Below are 16,280 nucleotides of genomic sequence, written 5' to 3'. Positions count from 1 at the left end.
CCACCATTCCTTTAAGACTGCATAATTTTTATTAACCAACTGTAAACCCAAATATTTTAATGTTATTAAGATAAAGTTTAATCTACGTGATAAGCAATAATCCATGTACATATGACATTGTATTACCATTTTGTTAACTTGTCTTAACTAATGAGACGTGTTTAAAGTGAATCTGATAAGTCCTAATTTCATGCGAAATGACACTAAATTTCCCCAAATCATAGCAATGGGTGTCAAGTAAAAGCCTGGTAATATCTTCTTTTCTTTTTCTTTTTTTTTTGCAAATCTTGTTCTTTTGTTTTTTGGTGGTTTTTTGGTGTGTGTAGGGGGGGGGGGGGGGGGGGGGGGGAGGACCCAGTCTCTCTCCAGGGATAAGAACAAGTTAATGCAGTATTCTTTCCTTTTAATGTTCATTTATTTGTAATAAACCATGGAACTGATAATTAAATAATACACATAAATGTGTGTATGATGGGGTTTGATTTACACCACAGGTGGCAGGAGTTCACTTGGAGAGATTCTCACCAGAAAGACTTTTCATAAGGTGGCTTTTTACTGCGAGGGTTTGACAAGGTGGTTTTTGACTGCGAGGGTTTGACAAGGTGGGCTTTGACAAGGTGGCTTTTGACAAGGTGGGCTTTGACAATGTGGCTTTTGACTGCGAGGCTTTGACAAGGTGGCTTTTGACAAGGTGGGCTTTGACAGTGTGGCTTTTGACTGTGAGGGTTTGACAAGGTGGACTTTGACAAGGTGGCTTTTGACTGCGAGGGTTTGACAAGGTGGGCTTTGACAAGGTGGCTTTTGACTGCGAGGGTTTGACAAGGTGGCTTTTGAAAAGGTGACAAGGTGGGTTTTGACTGGGAGGGATTTTGACCAGTTACCCCATTCATGGCAGGGTCCAAGGTTAACACGTCTGGCTTGGGTGTTGTTAAATTAATTAATTAAATTTAATTAAACAAAATTAAATTAAATATAATTAAATAAATAAATTCATTCATTCATTCATTCATTCATTCATTCCATCTATGGACAATTATATACCACTGCGTAACAATGTGAAAAACCTGCCTCTAACTTGTAGATTTTACAAGATATTTAAATGTTTTGTTTTGACAGTGGCCATGGTACTACAAGTCTGAAGGGAGCTTGTGTGTAAGCCGTTGTATTACAGTGTGTGATATATCGTTGATATCTCGCCCATAACCTATCAAAATGCAGGTGAGAACTCGTTAACCTTGTTATATGTAGTACAAACTGTACATGTAAAGATCTATTACCAGATATTGAGGGTGTAATAAATAATAGAAAAGATTTTATCCTACAGTTTGTAACTTGGTGCATGGTGTATTGCCCAGTACTTAAAGGTTACAGTTTGTAACTTGATGCACGGTGTATTGCCCAGTACTTAAAGGTTACAGTTGGTAACTCGATGCACGGTGTATTGCCCAGTACTTAAAGGTTACAGTTGGTAACTCGATGCACGGTGTATTGCCCAGTACTTAAAGGTTAAAGGTTACAGTTGGTAACTCGATGCACGGTGTATTGCCCAGTACTTAAAGGTAACTCGATGCACGGTGTATTGCCCAGTACTTAAAGGTTACAGTTGGTAACTCGATGCACGGTGTATTGCCCAGTACTTAAAGGTTACAGTTTGTAACTCGATGCACGGTGTATTGCCCAGTACTTGAAGGTTACAGTTGGTAACTCGATGCACGGTGTATTGCCCAGTACTTAAAGGTTACAGTTGGTAACTCGATGCACGGTGTATTGCCCAGTACTTAAAGGTTACAGTTGGTAACTCGATGCACGGTGTATTGCCCAGTACTTAAAGGTTACAGTTGGTAACTCGATGCACGGTGTATTGCCCAGTACTTAAAGGTTACAGTTGGTAACTCGATGCACGGTGTATTGCCCAGTACTTAAAGGTTAAAGTTTGTAACTCGATGCACGGTGTATTGCCCAGTACTTAAAGGTTACAGTTGGTAACTCGATGCACGGTGTATTGCCCAGTACTTAAAGGTTACAGTTGGTAACTCGATGCACGGTGTATTGCCCAGTACTTAAAGGTTACAGTTGGTAACTCGATGCACGGTGTATTGCCCAGTACTTAAAGGTTAAAGTTTGTAACTCGATGCACGGTGTATTGCCCAGTACTTAAAGGTTACAGTTGGTAACTCGATGCACGGTGTATTGCCCAGTACTTAAAGGTTACAGTTGGTAACTCGATGCACGGTGTATTGCCCAGTACTTAAAGGTTACAGTTGGTAACTCGATGCACGGTGTATTGCCCAGTACTTAAAGGTTAAAGTTTGTAACTCGATGCACGGTGTATTGCCCAGTACTTAAAGGTTGATGCACAGTGTATTGCCCAGTACTTAAAGGTTGATGCACAGTGTATTGCCCAGTACTTAAAGGTTACAGTTGGTAACTCGATGCACGGTGTATTGCCCAGTACTTAAAGGTTAAAGTTTGTAACTCGATGCACGGTGTATTGCCCAGTACTTAAAGGTTGATGCACAGTGTATTGCCCAGTACTTAAAGGTTACAGTTTGTAACTCGATGCACGGTGTATTGCCCAGTACTTAAAGGTTGATGCACAGTGTATTGCCCAGTACTTAACAGTATTGCCCAGTACTTAAAGGTTGTACTTAAAGGTTGATGCACAGTGTATTGCCCAGTACTTAAAGGTTGATGCACAGTGTATTGCCCAGTACTTAAAGGTTGATGCACAGTGTATTGCCCAGTACTTAAAGGTTGATGCACAGTGTATTGCCCAGTACTTAAAGGTTAAAGTTTGTAACTCGATGCACGGTGTATTGCCCAGTACTTAAAGGTTGATGCACAGTGTATTGCCCAGTACTTAAAGGTTGATGCACAGTGTATTGCCCAGTACTTAAAGGTTGATGCACAGTGTATTGCCCAGTACTTAAAGGTTGATGCACAGTGTATTGCCCAGTACTTAAAGGTTGATGCACAGTGTATTGCCCAGTACTTAAAGGTTGATGCACAGTGTATTGCCCAGTACTTAAAGGTTGATGCACAGTGTATTGCCCAGTACTTAAAGGTTGATGCACAGTGTATTGCCCAGTACTTAAAGGTTAAAGTTTGTAACTCGATGCACGGTGTATTGCCCAGTACTTAAAGGTTGATGCACAGTGTATTGCCCAGTACTTAAAGGTTGATGCACAGTGTATTGCCCAGTACTTAAAGGTTGATGCACAGTGTATTGCCCAGTACTTAAAGGTTGATGCACAGTGTATTGCCCAGTACTTAAAGGTTGATGCACAGTGTATTGCCCAGTACTTAAAGGTTAATGCACAGTGTATTGCCCAGTACTTCGATGCACGGTGTATTGCCCAGTACTTAAAGGTTGATGCACAGTGTATTGCCCAGTACTTATGCACAGGTTGTACTTAAAGGTTGATGCACAGTGTATTGCCCAGTACTTAAAGGTTAAAGTTTGTAACTCGATGCACGGTGTATTGCCCAGTACTTAAAGGTTAACTGTTTATATATGGAGTAAGGGGCTTCCGATGCACAGTGTATTGCCCAGTACTTAAAGGTTGATGCACAGTGTATTGCCCAGTACTTAAAGAAAAAAAAGATTTTTCATGTATGGGCTGTAGGCCTACATAACAAAAAGTGTATGTAGTACTTAAAGGTAAATTTTTTTTTAAAAAATGTGTATTGAACAGTAATAATTTTAAAATAATGTTTTTAGTGTATTGCCCAGTACTTAAAGGTTGATGCACAGTGTATTGCCCAGTACTTAAAGGTTGATGCACAGTGTATTGCCCAGTACTTAAAGGTTGATGCACAGTGTATTGCCCAGTACTTAAAGGTTGATGCACAGTGTATTGCCCAGTACTTAAAGGTTAAAGTTTGTAACTCGATGCACGGTGTATTGCCCAGTACTTAAAGGTTGATGCACAGTGTATTGCCAAGTACTTAAAGGTTGATGCACAGTGTATTGCCCAGTACTTAAAGGTTACAGTTTGTTTTGTTTAACAGCACCACCAGATCAATTTGATTTATTAATCATCGGCTGTTCGATGTCAAACATTTGGTAATTCCCACATATAGTCTACTGTCTTAGAGAGGAAACTCACCACTTTTTGTCATCAGTAGCAAGGGATCTGTTATATGCAAGATCCAACAGACAGGATAGCACATATCATGGCCTTTGGTTTAACAAGTCGTAACACTGGCTGGAATGAGAAATAGCCCAATGTGTCATAAATATATTTATTATTTTTTACTTTTTTTAATGTCAGCATGGACGGAACAACAAGGGAGAAAAAGTGAAATGATTACAACCAAAATTTTCATTGCTCTAGAAACCCATTCTTCCGACTACCATTAAATGGGTGAATATAATGACATTATAAATAAAGAAAGAAATGTTTTATTTAACGACGCACTCAACACATTTTATTTACGGTTATATGGCGTCAGACATATGGTTAAGGACTACACAGATTTTGAGAGGAAACCCGCTGTCGCCACTTCATGGGCTACTCTTCCGACTAGCAGCAAGGGATCTTTTATTTGCGCTTCCCACAGGCAGGATAGCACAAACCATGGCCTTTGTTGAACCAGTTATGGATCACTGGTCGGTGCAAGTGGTTTACACCTACCCATTGAGTCTTGCGGAGCACTAACTCAGGGTTTGGAGTCGGTATTTGGATTAAAAATCCCATGCCTCAACTGGGATCCAAACCCAGTACCTACCAGCCTGTAGACCGATGGCCTAACCACGACGCCACCGAGGCCGGTGTTATAAATAAAGAGGCTTGTGCTGCTGATTGCATTTCTTCTACTTTGTTAGTGGTATGATGTAGCCCTGTAGTAAAGCTCATCAGGATATATCTTGTTCTAGACATTGCACCTCGACTGGTACATCAAAGGCCATGGTATGTACAGTCTTGTCTGGGATGATGCATATAAAAGATCCCTTGCTACTAATGGAAAAATATAAAGGGTTTCCTCTGTAAGACTTTATGTGAAAATTACCGAATGTTTGACATTCAGTATTGTTTGGCTGTGAGAAATAAAGTAACAATGACACATAATTAATGAGCAGTTTGTAAGAAATGTTTTATTGGAAATACTACATACATGTGCACCTAGAGTATTATGTATTTTTTGTAAAATAAATTTCACTCCTATCTTTCTCCCGTTGCATTTATCATATTTTGACACCCAATAACCAATGTATATTTCGTGCTGGGGTGTCGTTAAACATCTATTCTATTCTATTCTATTCTATTCTATTCTACTCCTGTTGACTCTCATTTTTCACTATGGAGTCATACATTATGTTGGATTCCTGCATGATAGTACAGGGCTGGCCATATCCTAAAATTTGCAGTAAGTAACTCAAATTTCACTTATCCACACAAAAATTAACTCGTCCCAAAACATAAGCAGTTTAAATCAAAATTTATACTGTACTTGTCAAATAATTCCACATCATACAGAATATTTGTAAGCCCTGTATTACTAAATATGTTTATATCACTTAATTTGTGAATGTAAAAAAAACTAAAAAATTTCTATCAGAATGAAATTGTAAATGAGTTTATGATTTTTTTTTTTAACTTTAATCCTTTATTTTAGAATGATCATAAAAAATATCCTACTTTGAGATAATTTCGGGTTAGGCTTTTTTCTTCTTCTTTTTTCTTTTCTTTTTTTGGTGTGTGTTCACGATGAATGAGTGTACCTACCAAAGAGATGTTTTGTGTTTAAATATTAAAAAAGTATACCCCTCTATATTTTTAGGATGAATCAGGACATTGCATTTCAGGACATTTAATTTTCAAAATTTTCAGGCAGAGTACACCCTCAGTTTTTCTTTAAAATTCTGGCATTTGGCGCTCTCAATGTGAGTCCGACACACAGACTCAGTCGGAGACTGCTTAGACCCTGTTACAAATTTCCCTGCATGTGTGCCTGTTCTTTAACATTTAGTTAATTAAATGTTAATTGCATGTACACTTAATACATCAATTTAATTGGGAAACAAATGCGAAAATTTGCAGAGTGACAACCTAATTTCGTAACATGAAACGCTATTACGTTAGTGAAAAACTAGCCGTGTGGTGGGAATTCCCTGACCTCCTTTTTCATCACATGTGATACGTGAGCTCACTAACTTTACAAAGAGTCTATATCCATTTTAGTAATGTGCTGGATCGTAACGTTCTAAACAGCTTTTTCTCAATCCTTCAATGTTCTTGACAATTTACTTCACAGACACCAATATGAAATACCATGACTTACGAATAAAGGGCAAATTTCTTAAATGCCTTCAAAAAGGAGGGGCTGGTATTCAAAGACGTGGGCCTACTTCCTGTTGAATACGATACTCAATATAATACGCTTTCGACACAAAAACTATTGTTTCCTGTCAAATCCAGGGGCCTGATACATGCGTGTACACACACACACACACACATACACATACACACACAAACATAAACATAAACACACACACACACACACACACACACACACTGTACATAGGGGATGGAAAGAGTGAGAGAGAATGACAGAGAGAGAGAGAGAGAGAGAGAGAGAGAGAGAGAGTGAGTGAGTGAGTGAGTGAGTGAGTGAGTGAGTGAGTGAGTGAGTGAGTGAGTGAGTGAATGAGTGAATGAGTGAGTGAGAGCTTTGAAATGGTGGACAATGCTTACTGCAGACTATGGAGTTACAAAAATCGCAAGTGTACAAAAGTGATAAAGAGGCAGTTTGTGTTTGGAAATTTGGTTGCCCAGCAGATGACTGAATTGTAAATTGTACTTGTCCTAGCAAATTTTTTCTCGTCTTAGGCGAGTGGATGAGTGCTTTTGGCCAGCCTGATAGTATGTCATTAAACATTCATTCAAAGACTGCTGTATCAGCATATCTTACTTTCAATATGATCATGTGATAACTGCCGTATATACAAAGCTGGATAGGGTGTATTGTAGAAACCTTTATGTTAAATAAACACGCACATGTATGTCTTATAGAAAGCCAGGCCTTGGTTAAAATTCCTTGTACAAACAATCTTAACATAAAACAAACACATTAATAGAAATGTTTGAGATCTCTTTTGCTTGTTTATCAAGCACATTTCATTGATCTCCTGGTAAACAGTGCCAGTTATTTTAATGTTGATGGGATCACACAGGATCTGTGAAAACTCTTTTTCTCTTGAGTATGATAAACAGTAATCACCATATGATGTTCTAACTGGGCCATGTTATTCTCCCTGTCCAGCCATCCTTGATTGTTCTTACTGAAAACTCACCTTGTGTGTTGATAATTCAAACTATACATACGTCTTTTCATTTCAACATGAAAGAGAAGGCAAACTAGTAATATATAAGTCTGTCTTTGTCACAAAATGTAGCTGAAAAGGAAAATGCTATATGATACACGGGCCCAACCAAGGGGCTGTTTTGTAGAGACTAATACTGTTATGTATACTGTGATACTGGTTTGTAGAGACTAATACTGTTTTGTAGAGACTGTGATACTGTTATGTATACTGTGATACTGGTTTGTAGAGACTGATACTGTTTTGTAGAGACTGTGATACTGGTTTGTAGAGACTGATACTGTTTTGTAGAGACTGTGATACTGTTATGTATACTGTCATACTGGTTTGTAGAGACTGATACTGTTTTGTAGAGACTGATACTGTTTTGGAGACCGATAATGTTTTGCAGACTGATACTGTTTTGTAGAGACTGGTACTGTTTTGTAGAGACTGGTACTGTTTTGTAGACTGATACTGTTTTGTAGAGACTGTGATACTGTTTTGTAGAGACTGATACTGTTTTGTAGAGACTGTGATACTGTTTTGTAGACTGATACTGTTTTGTAGAGACTGTGATACTGTTTTGTAGAGTCTGATCCTGTTTTGTAGAGACTGATACTGTTTTGTAGAGACTGTGATACTGTTTTGTAGACTGATAATGTTTTGCAGACTGATACTGTTTTGTAGAGACCAGTACTGTTTTGTAGAGACTGATACTGTTTTGTAGAGACTGTGGTACTGTTTTGTAGACTGATAATGTTTTGCAGACTGATACTGTTTTGTAGAGACTGATACTGTTTTGTAGAGACTGTGATACTGTTTTGTAGAGACTGTGATACTGGTTTGTAGACTGTGATACTGTTTTGTAGAGACTGTGATACTGTTTTGTAGAGACTGACGTGATACTGTTTTGTAGAGACTGTGATACTGTTTTGTAGATACTGTTTTGCAGAGACTGATACTGTTTTGCAGAGACTGTGGTACTGTTTTATAGAGACTGTGATACTGTTTTGTAGAGACTGTGATACTGTTTTGTAGACTGATAATGTTTTGCAGACTGATACTGTTTTGTAGAGACTGGTACTGTTTTGTAGAGACTGGTACTGTTTTGTAGAGACTGTGATACTGTTATGTATACTGTGATACTGGTTTGTAGACTGATACTGTTTTGTAGAGACTGATACTGTTTTGTAGAGACTGATGTGATACTGTTTTGTAGAGACTGACGTGATACTGTTTTGTAGAGACTGATACTGTTTTGTAGAGACTGATACTGTTTTGTAGACTGTGATACAGTTTTGCAGAGACTGATACTGTTTTGCAGAGACTGTGATACTGTTTTGTAGAGACTGTGATACTGTTTTGCAGAGACTGTGATACTGTTTTGTAGAGACTGTGATACTGTTTTGTAGACTGATAATGTTTTGCAGACTGATACTGTTTTGTAGAGACTGGTACTGTTTTGTAGAGACTGTGGTACTGTTTTGTAGACTGATATTGTTTAGTAGAGACTGTGATACTGTTATGTATACTGTGATACTGGTTTGTAGACTGATACTGATTTGTAGAGACTGTTATACTGTTTTGTAGAGACTGTGATACTGTTTTGTAGAGACTGATACTGTTTTGGAGACCGATAATGTTTTGCAGACTAATACTGTTTTGTAGAAACTGGTACTGTTTTGTAGACTGATACTGTTTTGTAGAGACTGTGATACTGTTTTGTAGAGACTGATACTGTTTTGTAGAGACTGTGATACTGTTTTGTAGACTGATACTGTTCTGTAGAGACTGTGGTACTGTTTTGTAGAGACTGATCCTGTTTTGTAGAGACTGATACTGTTTTGTAGAGACTGTGATACTGTTTTGTAGACTGATAATGTTTTGCAGACTGATACTGTTTTGTAGAGACCAGTACTGTTTTGTAGAGACTGATACTGTTTTATAGAGACTGTGGTACTATTTTGTAGACTGATAATGTTTTGCAGACTGATACTGTTTTGTAGAGACTGGTACTGTTTTGTAGAGACTGGTACTGTTTTGTAGAGACTGTGGTACTGTTTTGTAGACTGATATTGTTTTGTAGAGACTGTGATACTGTTATGTATACTGTGATACTGGTTTGTGTGATACTGGTTTGTAGACTGATACTGTTTTGTAGAGACTGTTATACTGTTTTGTAGAGACTGTTATACTGTTTTGTAGAGACTGTGATACTGTTTTGTAGAGCCTGACGTGATACTGTTTTGTAGAGACTGTGATACTGTTTTGCAGAGACTGATACTGTTTTGCAGAGACTGATACTGTTTTGTAGAGACTGTGATACTGTTTTGTAGAGACTGTGATACTGTTTTGTAGAGCCTGACGTGATACTGTTTTGTAGAGACTGTGATACTGTTTTGTAGAGACTGTGATACTGTTTTGTAGAGACTGTGATACTGTTTTGCAGAGACTGATACTGTTTTGCAGAGACTGTGATACTGTTTTGTAGAGACTGTGATACTGTTTTGCAGAGACTGTGATACTGTTTTGTAGAGACTGGTACTGTTTTGTAGAGACTGTGGTACTGTTTTGTAGACTGATATTGTTTTGTAGAGACTGTGATACTGTTATGTATACTGTGATACTGGTTTGTAGACTGATACTGTTTTCTAGAGACTGTTATACTGTTTTGTAGAGACTGTGATACTGTTTTGTAGAGACTGTGATACTGTTTTGTAGAGACTGACGTGATACTGTTTTGTAGAGACTGTGATACTGTTTTGTAGAGACTGTGATACTGTTTTGTAGAGACTGGTACTGTTTTGTAGAGACTGGTACTCTTTTGTAGACTGATCATGTTTTGCAGACTGATACTGTTTTGTAGAGATTGGTACTCTTTGTAGAGACTGGTACTGTTTTGTAGAGACTGTGATACTGTTTTGTAGACTGTGATACTGTTTTGCAGACTGATACTATTTTGCAGAGACTGTGATACTGTTTTGTAGAGACTGTGATACTGTTTTGCAGGGACTGTGATACTGTTTTGTAGAGACTGTGATACTGTTTTGTAGACTGATAATGTTTTGCAGACTGATACTGTTTTGTGGGAACTGTGATACTGTTTTGTAGAAATTGTGATACTGTTTTGTAGAGACTGATACTGTTTTGTGGAGACTGATACTGTTTTGTAGAGACTGATACTGTTTTGTGGAGACTGATACTGTTTTGTAGAGACTGATACTGTTTTGTGGAGACTGATACTGTTTTGTAGAGACTGTGGTACTGGTTTGTAGACTGATAATGTTTTGCAGACTGGTACTGTTTTGTAGACTGATACTATTTTGTAGAGACTGTGATACTGTTTTGTAGAGACTGTGATACTGTTTTGTAGAGACTGATACTGTTTTGTAGAGACTGTGATACTGTTTTGCAGAGACTGATACTGTTTTGCAGAGACTGATACTGTTTTGTAGAGACTGTGATACTGTTTTGCAGAGACTGTGATACTGTTTTGTAGAGACTGTGATACTGTTTTGTAAACTGATAATGTTTTGCAGACTGGTACTGTTTTGTAGAGACTGGTACTGTTTTGTAGAGACTGGTACTGTTTTGTAGAGACTGGTACTGTTTTGTAGACTGATAATGTTTTGCAGACTGATACTGTTTTGTAGAGACTGGTACTGTTTTGTAGAGACTGTGATACTGTTTTGTAGACTGATAATGTTTTGCAGACTGATACTGTTTTGTAGAGACTGGTACTGTTTTGTAGAGACTGGTACTGTTTTGTAGAGACTGTGGTACTGTTTTGTAGACTGATATTGTTTAGTAGAGACTGTGATACTGTTATGTATACTGTGATACTGTTTTGTAGAGACTGTGATACTGTTTTGTAGAAACTGATACTGTTTTGTAGAGACTGTGATACTGTTTTGTAGAGACTGTGATACAGTTTTGCAGAGACTGATATTGTTTTGCAGAGACTGTGATACTGTTTTGCAGAGACTTTGATACTGTTTTGTAGAGACTGTGATACTGTTTTGTAGACTGATAATGTTTTGCAGACTGATACTGTTTTGTAGAGACTGGTACTATTTTGTAGAGACTGATACTGTTTTGTAGAGACTGTGGTACTGTTTTGTAGACTGATAATGTTTTGCAGACTGATACTGTTTTGTAGAGACCGGTACTGTTTTGTAGAGACTGGTACTGTTTTGTAGAGATTGGTACTGTTTTGTAGACAGATATTGTTTTGTAGAGACTGATACTGTTATGTATACTGTGATACTGGTTTGTAGACTGATACTGTTTTGTAGAGACTGTTATACTGTTTTGTACAGACTGTGATACTGTTTTGTAGAGACTGATGTGATACTGTTTTGTAGAGACTGACGTGATAGTTTTGTAGAGACTGATACTGTTTTGTAGAGACTGTGATACTGTTTTGTAGAGACTGTGATACTGTTTTGCAGAGACTGATACTGTTTTGCAGAGACTGATACTGTTTTGCAGAGACTGTAATACTGTTTTGTAGAGACTGTGATACTGTTTTGCAGAGACTGTGATACTGTTTTGTAGAGACTGATACTGTTTTGTAGAGACTGTGATACTGTTTTGTAGAGACTGTGATACTGTTTTGCAGAGACTGATACTGTTTTGTAGAGACTGATGCTGTTTTGTGGAGACTGATACTGTTTTGTAGAGACTGATACTGTTTTGTGGAGACTGATACTGTTTTGTAGAGACTGTGGTACTGGTTTGTAGACTGATAATGTTTTGCAGACTGGTACTGTTTTGTAGACTGATACTGTTTTGTAGAGACTGTGATACTGTTTTGTAGAGACTGATACTGTTTTGTAGAGACTGATACTGTTTTGTAGACTGATAATGTTTTGCAGACTGATACTGTTTTGTAGAGACTGGTACTGTTTTGTAGAGACTGTGATACTGTTTTGTAGACTGATAATGTTTTGCAGACTGATACTGTTTTGTAGAGACTGGTACTGTTTTGTAGAGACTGGTACTGTTTTGTAGAGACTGTGGTACTGTTTTGTAGACTGATATTGTTTAGTAGAGACTGTGATACTGTTATGTATACTGTGATACTGTTTTGTAGAGACTGTGATACTGTTTTGTAGAAACTGATACTGTTTTGTAGAGACTGTGATACTGTTTTGTAGAGACTGTGATACAGTTTTGCAGAGACTGATATTGTTTTGCAGAGACTGTGATACTGTTTTGCAGAGACTTTGATACTGTTTTGTAGAGACTGTGATACTGTTTTGTAGACTGATAATGTTTTGCAGACTGATACTGTTTTGTAGAGACTGGTATTATTTTGTAGAGACTGATACTGTTTTGTAGAGACTGTGGTACTGTTTTGTAGACTGATAATGTTTTGCAGACTGATACTGTTTTGTAGAGACCGGTACTGTTTTGTAGAGACTGGTACTGTTTTGTAGAGATTGGTACTGTTTTGTAGACAGATATTGTTTTGTAGAGACTGATACTGTTATGTATACTGTGATACTGGTTTGTAGACTGATACTGTTTTGTAGAGACTGTTATACTGTTTTGTACAGACTGTGATACTGTTTTGTAGAGACTGTGATACTGTTTTGTAGAGACTGATGTGATACTGTTTTGTAGAGACTGATACTGTTTTGTAGAGACTGTGATACTGTTTTGTAGAGACTGTGATACTGTTTTGCAGAGACTGATACTGTTTTGCAGAGACTGATACTGTTTTGCAGAGACTGTAATACTGTTTTGTAGAGACTGTGATACTGTTTTGCAGAGACTGTGATACTGTTTTGTAGAGACTGATACTGTTTTGTAGACTGATAATGTTTTGCAGACTGATACTGTTTTGTAGAGACTGGTACTATTTTGTAGAGACTGATACTGTTTTGTAGAGACTGTGGTACTGTTTTGTAGACTGATAATGTTTTGCAGACTGATACTGTTTTGTAGAGACTGATACTGTTTTGCAGAGACTGATACTGTTTTGTAGAGACTGTGATACTGTTTTGTAGAGACTGTGATACTGTTTTGCAGAGACTGTGATACTGTTTTACAGAGACTGTGATACTGGTTTGTATACTGATACTGTTTTGCAGAGACTGTGATACTGTTTTGTAGAGAGTGTGATACTGTTTTGCAGAGACTGTGATACTGTTTTGTAGAGACTGATACTCTTTTGCAGAGACTGTGATACTGTTTTGTAGAGACTGTGATACTGTTTTGTAGAGACTGATACTGTTTTACAGAGACTGATACTGTTTTGTAGAGACTGATACTGTTTTGCAGAGACTGTGATACTGTTTTGCAGAGACTGTGATACTGTTTTACAGAGACTGTGATACTGTTTTGTAGAGACTGTGATACTGTTTTGTAGACTGTGATACTGTTTTACAGAGACTGATACTGTTTTGTAGAGACTGTGATACTGTTTTGTAGAGACTGTGATACTGTTTTACAGAGACTGTGATACTGTTTTGTAGAAACTGTGATACTGTTTTACAGAGACTGTGATACTGTTTGGGGCCTATCTGCCTCTCGTTCAAGCCAGTGCACAACGACTAGGATATTAAAGGCTGTGGCATGTACTATCCTGTCTGTGTGATGGTACATATAAAAGATACCTCTCTTAGACTATGCCAAAAGTACTAAATGACTGACATCTAATTAAGGATTGTCTGTTATTTCTTTTATGTTCAATCTGCAAACTAAAATATTTGAATCGCGAACCGTTCTCGCATAAGATTGCAGATGATTTTGTTTGTTCATACCCAGATGAACGTAAAAGGAATAACAGACAATACTTGTAATTAAATTTGAAGCATACTTAATAATAATAACATTAAAAGTTCATATTTTATTTAGAATAATTTTTTTGGTTAAAACAGTAATACTCAGTAAGACAAATTACCAATATAAAATTACCAACGTAATTTTTTACATTAATCAAGAATTGAACAAACTCATACAGTGTGCACATCGTGTTTTTCGGTTCATACTTGCATGAACCAAAAAAATTTGCGGTCAATTCTTAAATGAATGTAACAGAAATTTAATTATTAACCAATGATTAATAAATCAGTGCGCTCTAGTGGTGTCGTTAAACAAAACAAAGTTGTACTTTTTTCAGTAGGAGTAGCCCATGTGGTGACAGCAGGTTTCTTCTCTTTTACACCAAATCACTATAGTATAACAATGTTTTACACCAAATGGCTATAGTATAACAATGTCATGCAGATCTAATCTGTAATAACCAACACTGTGATACATTGGTAGGTAGAACTGATTTAAATTAAGATCCAGTTATGGTTCATACCCAAAACAAGAAGGGGAAGGGAGGGGGCATTAAACATAGGTTATAGGCAACTTTGAATAAAAATAAAATACCTGGATAAAATGTTAACCAGTCCCTCAAAAAACAAACAAAACAAACACTCCCCTTAAAAAAAAAAAAAACCCTCTCCCCAAGAAAATCTTGCTGGACTGGAAAAAAAAATTGGAATTGTTTTAGAGGACATTGTGAGAGAGGACACTACATCAAAGTAAGGTACACTTCTGACACCATGTCCACTGGGGCACATTTGAAGGATGACATAGCTTGTTGCTGCCCCTGCTGTGAACCACTCAAGCTGTCATCAGTTGAGTGTTGTTTACAAGCAGGAACTCTGCAGAGTTCTACATTACCTGTAACATGTGGACTCTCCTCACACTGGGTAGCATGTGGACTTTCCTCACACTGGGTAGCATGTGGACTCTCCTCACACTGGGTAGCATGTGGACTCTCCTCACACATTGTCCCTGCTGTCTTTGTAGGCTGTTTACTGTGTGTAGTGTTTCTTCGTTTGCCAACATACACTACTTATATGTAGGTAGAAAACTCAAGGTTTAGTCTATACGTTTTCTTTTCTCACTGTTTGTCAATATAGATGAGGTGAGATAAGGTGTTGTGTATCGGTCAGAGATGACGACAGTTTGTTTGTCTAGGTCTGTGTTTCCATCTCTTAATTTAATATTGTTGACAAGCAAAACAATGCTATTCATACTAAAAAGTTAAATGAGTATCTTACCATGTGGGTAGCTGATACAGAGAATAATACATGAGTATGCGTTGAATACGATGTACCGTACAGTGATTGGTGGCCAAATGTATCTAATGAGCAAAAGTGAGTTAAATATGGTTGGAAACCATTTGTTGTAAAATAAATCATCTCCAACGGGTACATGTGTATCATTCTATTTCTTACATCCCTGAAAAAGTAATTTCTTAATTACATTTAACGGACAAACACTAAACATAAAATCCGAACATTAGGTTAAGTGTAAGATAATGACAAGTGATCTCCTAAATGAAATCATGCATTTATATGTTTACTCGGGACACTGGTTATAACTTGGAAGCCTCAGAAGTGAATGCCGTCATCATGTGGAGATGACATTGACCTACAGCAGGTGGTCTCTTACATGGGTGTGGTGACGACATTGACCTGCAGCAGGTGGTCTCTTACATGGGTGTGGTGACGACATTGACCTGCAGCAGGTGGTCTCTTACATGGGTGTGGTGACGACATTGACCTGCAGCAGGTGGTCTCTTACATGGGTGTGGAGACGACATTGACCTGCAGCAGGTGGTCTCTTACATGCGTGTGGAGACGACATTGACCTACAGCAGGTGGTCCCTTACATGGGTGTGGAGACATTGACCTACAGCAGGTGGTCTCTTACATGGGTGTGGAGACGACATTGACCTACAGCAGGTGGTCCCTTACATGGGTGTGGAGACGACATTGACCTGCAGCAGGTGGTCTCTTACATGCGTGTGGAGACGACATTGACCTACAGCAGGTGGTCTCTTACATGGGTGTGGAGACGGCATTGACCAACAGCAGGTGGTCCCTTACATGGGTGTGGAGACGACATTGACCTACAGCAGGTGGTCCCTTACATGGGTGTGGAGACGGCATTGACCAACAGC

General features: G+C 38.0%; 1 protein-coding gene across 1 annotated transcript in view; it reads left to right on the top strand.

The window, feature by feature from the left end:
- Nucleotides 1-1,114: 1,114 nt before the first annotated feature.
- Nucleotides 1,115-16,280, top strand: part of LOC121366339 — a 34,352-nt gene continuing 19,186 nt past the window's right edge. The window contains exon 1 of the mRNA XM_041490828.1: nucleotides 1,115-1,218. The gene's annotated coding sequence lies outside the window, so the exon portion shown is untranslated. The remainder of the gene's footprint in view (nucleotides 1,219-16,280) is intronic.

Source organism: Gigantopelta aegis, chromosome 3 (assembly GCF_016097555.1).
Source record: "Gigantopelta aegis isolate Gae_Host chromosome 3, Gae_host_genome, whole genome shotgun sequence".
Lineage (NCBI taxonomy): Eukaryota > Metazoa > Mollusca > Gastropoda > Neomphalida > Peltospiridae > Gigantopelta > Gigantopelta aegis.
This window is presented reverse-complemented; position numbering and strand designations above follow the sequence as displayed.